Source organism: Hylobates moloch, unplaced genomic scaffold (genome assembly GCF_009828535.3).
Source record: "Hylobates moloch isolate HMO894 unplaced genomic scaffold, HMol_V3 SCAFFOLD_18, whole genome shotgun sequence".
In the NCBI taxonomy this organism is placed as follows: Eukaryota; Metazoa; Chordata; class Mammalia; order Primates; family Hylobatidae; genus Hylobates; species Hylobates moloch.
In genome coordinates, this window is record NW_026652293.1 from 34,136,008 (window position 1) to 34,142,242 (window position 6,235).

Genomic DNA, 6,235 nt, shown 5'->3' on the forward strand with positions numbered 1-6,235 from the left:
TCAAATGTAAACTGTTGACTTCCATTCAGACCTGCAAGCTGTATGGTGGACTTTGTAAGCTTCTTTTTGAAATTCGATATTTCCAGGAAAGCACAAAAGGAGAAAGGGGAAACAAAGTCACTGTTCCCCAGTTCTTTTTACTTGATCTTCTTCCTTTACTTGACTCTCCTTCCACTACTTGAGCATAATCGGTTTTAATATCCGTAAGCATCTGGGGAGTCACCTGGGCTTTTAGTGACAAAAGTCTGTGGGCGAAGCTCCTCTGAGAAGAGAACTCTGCTCTCTGCCTTTCAGGTAGGCAGAGCTCGGCAACCGGTTTCTACGGACCGAGGACGCGTTGCTAAGGGGCTGAAGGGTGGGGGCGGGGCGAGTAACCCGCGGAGCCAGAAGAGGGAGGAAAGGAGATGAGGTTTGTTTCAGGGTGCGGAAGCGCTGGAAAAGCTGAAAATCAAAATTTGTACGAGGGTGGGAGGAGAAATAGGAAAAACATCGTTTTACGTAAACGGCCTTTCTGTCCCTGGAGTCGATGGGACGTTCTCCAGCGGGGCCTGGACCGGGAGAGTGTGGGTGAGGTCGGGCAAGTGTGGGGCCGCGGCGGGAGGCGGGCCCGGGGGGGCTCTTCCAGGTTCGCTAAAGAACCCTCTGCATCTTCTAAACTAAATATTAATGAGCTTCCTCAATGTTACCCTTAATTTTGCTTTCCCATGAAACGACCATAGGCATAGAGCGTTTGAGTCGGGCTGTCTATGTTTCCAGCGAGATGGAGGAGCCTGGGGGAAGGTGACTCGGGGCGGGGCAAGAGATGCGAGGGGCGCTGGGGGCCGCTTAATTGATACATTTCCAAACCGACGACTCCCAGCCTCCTGGAATGGATGGTGGAAGCTGATCACCCCTGCGGTAATTGTGCTGGGATTTCGAGCTGGCTAATCAATTCTTCCAATCATTATCTGATTAGTCGCCCACAATAATACTCCACAGTCCACGTACATCATAGTTTTAAAATTCCTTAATAGTTTTTCTTATAAACTTCCCATCCAGGCCGGCGCTGTGGCTCACGCCTGGAAGCCCAGCACTTTGGGAGGCCAAGGCAGGAGGATCACTTGAGGTCAGGAGTTAGAGACCAGCCTGGCCACAGTGGCGAAACCCAGTCTCTACTAAAAATACAAAAATTAGCCGGACATGGTGGTGGGCGCCTGTAGTCCCAGCTACTCGGCAGGCTGAGGCAGGAGAATCGCTTGAACCTGGGAGGCAGAGGTTGCAGTGAGCTGAGATCACAGCCACTGCACTCCAGCCTGGGTGACAGAGTCAGTGAGACCATCTCGAAAATAAAAATAAATAAATAAGGGACAAGAAAATTCATAATGCGGAACTAAGCACCTAGGTCGGGTTTTTTAATTAGTTCTCAGTGCCTGGGCTGTACTAGCTTGCTGGGACTACCATGACAAAACATCACAGACGGAGTGGCTAAACAACAGAAATTTGTTTTCTTACAGTTCTAGACACTAAAAGTTGGAAATGAAGGAGTGGGCAGGGTGGTTTTCTTCAGAGGCCTCGCTCCTTGGCTTAGGGTGGTGGCTGCCTTCTCACTGAATCTTCACAACGACTTTCCTCTGTGTATCCTCGGTGTCCCAATCTCCTCTTCTTACATGACACCAGTCATACTGGCCAGAGGCCTACCCTAACAACCCCATTTTAACTTTACTCTTTAAAGGCTGTATGTCCAAATACAATCACAGTCTGAGATCCTGGGGCCTAGGACTTCAACATATGAATTTAGGGGCAACATAATTCAGCCTATAATATGAGCCATTTATCAACATTTTAGATTTAAAGAAAAAAGATTCCTTAAGTCTATCCTTGGAATGTGAAATGGAGATAGCCAGTTATCTAATTACTGAGTAAACATTAATCATTTCACAGACGAAGTGTGTCCTTAATGTGGTCTCAATAGTGGACTGTGTCAGACAAAAGTGTAAGAAGTGGCCTTGTCCTCAAGGAGTAAGCGTTTGAACTGATAAAGCCACATAATGGAAGTGAATTTTAATTTAAGCCTGCATTTTCTAGATACTTTCTCAGGCCTTTAGTTTGTGACTTTAGAGATTCTTAGTTTTCCTGAGTTGTTTAGAACTTGCTGAAGAACCCTTCTCAGCTGAGCCTATTATATTGACGACACTGGGTTTTGTTATTTTTTGTTTGTTTTTAGTCCCAAAGGTGCTGTTAAAATAAAATTGTTCTCTTAAAATATTTAAGACATTTTTATTTTAGATATGACTTAGTCTCTGATACGCTAATAATATTGACCTACAATTTTTGTTGTGAGCAAGTCTTTGCGCTGAGGCCTGTAGATGATTCACTGTGAGAGTAATTGGGAATTCATTCTGCCCCAATTGGCATGGCCTCTATTTCATTGTGTTCTTTAAAAACAAGCAAACAAACAACAACAAAAAACTGTCACTACTGAGCTACAAATTAAGGATATAAATCCAAGTTTCCTTTCAAAACAATTTTACCAAGTTGAGACTGGCAATAACCCCATTTTATAATAATTTACTCAACTTTTTATTTCATCTTCCAGTAAATCATTATGAACTAACATCATTTATTACAGATAAACTAGGATTACTCTTCCTAAAAATTTATATGCAGAGACATCTCCAAATTAAATTGTAGTTTTCAAATCCCCATTAAATGTAAAACGCTTTGCCTGAGGCTGAGAGTCGGAGGTGGGTAAGTCAATTCTTGCTTTAAATGAGCTTTCAACCCAGTGAGGAAGAGATCTGTCAAAGAGTAAACCTCTTTTTTTTTTTGAGATGGAGACTCGCTCGTCACCCAGGCTGGAGTGCAGTGGCATGATCACCACTCACTGCAACCTCCGCCACCTGGGTTCAGGTTATTCTCCTGCGTTAACCTCCAAAGTAGCTGGGATTACAGGCGTGCGCCACCGTGCGCAGCTAATTTTTTTTTGTATTTTTAGTAGACACAGGGTTTCACCATGTTGGCCAGGCAGGTCTCGACTCCTGACTTGACGTGATCCGCCTGCCTCAGCTTCCCGAAGTGCTGGGATTACAGGCGTGAGCCACCGCACCCAGCGAGTAAACCTCCTAAAACCTGGTGTGGTGGCTCTTGCCTGTAATCCCAGCTACTCAAGAGGCTAAGAGGCTGGAGGATTGCTTGAGGCCAGGAGCACACAACAAATAGACTGTCACCGAGACAAGGAATGAGACAATGCCAAGGAAAGTTCCATAGAAGAGGTAGTCTTGGCTGGGCACTATAATCCCAGCACTTTGGGAGGCCGAGGTGGGCGGATCACAAGGTCAGGAGTTTGAGACCAGCCTGGCCAATATGGTGAAACCCCATCTCTACCAAAAATACAAAAATTAGCTGGGTGTGGTGGCGGGCACCTGTAATCCCAGCTACTCAGGAGGCTGAGACAGGAGAATCACTTGAACCTGGGAGGCGGAGGTTGCAGTGAGCCAAGATTGCGCCACTGCACTCCAGCCTAGACTGCAAGACTCCATCTCAAAAAAAAAAAAAAAAAAGAAGAGGCAGTCTTCATACCATATTTGATAAAGAGTAGGCTTTTGACTGGAAGACATGTGGGAGAACATTCTGAGTAGAAGGAAACGCATGAGTGAAGGGTGTGCTTGGGAAAAGGGCAGGACGTGTCCAGGAAGTAAGAATGGTAGAAAATGGTGGAACAGAAAGGGGTAGGATGAATAAACTAGAAAGGTGGGCTGAGCCAGATCCTGGACTATCTTTTCTTGAATGGTCTCATATGTCATCTGAAGAGTTTGGGTATTCTTCAGGTTATGAGAGCAAGCCAAGGATTGTGGGCTGGAACTGGTCCTGATCAGTGACCTGTTTAAGAAAGACAGCTCTGATGGCATTGTGTTTGTTTGTTTTTTGTTTTTTGAAAAGGAGTCTTGCTCTGTCACCTAGGCTGGAGTGCAGTAGTGTGATCTTGGCTCACTGCAATCTCCACTTCCTGGGTTCATATGATTCTCCTGCCTCAGCCTCCAGGGTAGCTAGGATTACAAACATGCACCACCATGCCCAGCTAATTTTCTTTTTTTTTTTTTGTATTTTTCTTTTTTTAATAGATTTCATCATGTTGGCCAGCCTGGTCTCAAACTCCTGACCTCAAGTGATCCGCCTGCCTTGGCCTCCCAAAGTGCTGGGATTACAGGTGTGAGCCAGCCACTATGCCCAGCCTGATGGCATTTCAAAGAATCAATATTTGAGGAATGAGGAGGAAGGTTTGGGGCAGGCAAATTAGGGGGGTGTATAGTGCAGTAACCCAAAGGAGGGAAAGTGACAACCTGAAGGTTTGAAGAAGGACAATGGCAATGGAAATCAAAGCAAGGATAAGAAAGGTCTGTCTTCTTGATGTTAATGTTGCCCCACTGTTCAAAGAATTCTGTGAGAGACCACTGATCCATGTCCACCTCTGAGATTCTATGAGTTAGGCTTCTGTGACCACATCAGAACCCTATATTCCAGATGAGAGCACTTCCTCCAACACTAAGTAGAATGCTTCAGAAGATGAGAGAGATGATAACTAGTAGGGTCAGGAGAAGAAATTTTTTTCTGTTTTGCAAATAAATTTGAGCATGCTAAGAGGAAGAAATAAATCGATGGAGGAAAGAGATAAAAGGTGCAGGAGAAAGGGGATAACTAATAGAGATAATTCGTTCAGGAGACTGGAGGTAATGGAGTCTAGAGTACATCAGGAGGGATTAGCTTTGGGTGGGAAAGCCAACTCTCTGTTAAAATTGAAGTGCAAAAGGGTTGAGAATGAATAATGAGAGGTAGGAGCTGAAGAAGCTCTTACTTGATGGTCTCTATTTTCTTAGTGAAATAGGAGAGAGCATCTCCCTTGCCTAGGGAGATGGGGATTACAAGGAAAAATGTTTACCAGGTGCCAACTTCCTCAGTAAATTTGATAGAATACCTAGCACAATGTCTTCATGTAATACGTTTAGGTAGCCAGTGACCAAATGAACAAATAAATGCTTATCATCAAATAATAATACATGATCATAGAAAAAGAAGTATAAAGTAGGAACACCAAAGTATATATTAAAATTAAAAAGATATAATAAAGAACACAAACATAGATCACACTGAGGAACATTTTATATATATATATATATATATATTTTTTTTTTTAAGACAGTGTCTTGCTTTTCACCCAGGCTGGAGTGCAGTGGTGCAATCTCAGCTCACTGCAACCTCCGCCTCCCAAGTTCAAGCAATTCTCCCACCTCAGCCTCCCGAGTAGCTGGGACCACAGGCACGCACCACCTAGCCTGGCTAACTTGTTGTATTTTTAGTAGAGACAGGGTTTTGCCGTGTTGGCCAGGCTGATCTCAAACTCCTGAACTCAAGTGATCCACCTGCCTCAGCCTCCCAAAGTGCTGGGATTACAGGTGTGAGCCACTGCACCCAGCCCATTTAATATCATCTTGATTCATTTTGCATTAAAAGATTAGTAGTTAGTTTATGCAAAGTAGTTGGGGAACACCATCATATTAGTACTGATGTTCCTTTGCTCTCAGCATTTATTTGAGGAGATACAAAATAGGCCTTTGATGAACTTATGAAATATAATGATGAAAGCAAGCGAGTTAATCTAAAGTGTTTCCTCACCTCCACTTTTTCCCAGGGCCATTTATCCATTAGGCACCATTGGCACATTGCCAAAGACCGATGGGCAAAAAGAATTTGTAAACTGAAAAAATTGTTATTAGTTTCAAAATATGAAATTAATACTACAAAACTAACAGTCAGTCAATTTCATTAACTGTCAAATTTAGTATTCATAAAACTGTTGTTGACCCTTGAAAATAATTGGTTAGTTTTTCTCACTTCAAAAAAATTCATGATCTGCACAGTGATTTTTCAGAAATCATTCATAGCCAAATAATTTACTCTTAGCAAAATATTTTTAAAGCAAAAACATAAAATTATTTCATATATAGAAATTATTTCAATATAGAAAAATACAGCTGTGTGTGCATGTGCGTGCGTGTGTGTGTGTGTGTATGTGTATAATGGGATGACATTTTGCCTCTTAAAATGTCCTATGTGGTGTTGAAGATGGGGTGACTAAAAGTGAGAGTTGCAGGACACCTTACTCTAAAAAGATCTGCTTTCTGTTCTGTCTTACAAGTAAGCAGCATTGTTTCACCTGGCCCTCATGTAGTTTTTTTTTTTTTTTTTTTTTTTTTTTTTT

General features: G+C 42.9%; 1 protein-coding gene across 1 annotated transcript in view; it reads left to right on the forward strand.

Moving 5' to 3' along the window:
• The first annotated feature begins 375 nt into the window (after positions 1–375).
• CUNH1orf141 (chromosome unknown C1orf141 homolog) overlaps positions 376–6,235 on the forward strand; it is a 65,234-nt gene continuing 59,374 nt past the window's right edge. The window contains exons 1-2 of the mRNA XM_058430732.1: positions 376–409; positions 4,101–4,186. The gene's annotated coding sequence lies outside the window, so the exon portion shown is untranslated. The remainder of the gene's footprint in view (positions 410–4,100; positions 4,187–6,235) is intronic.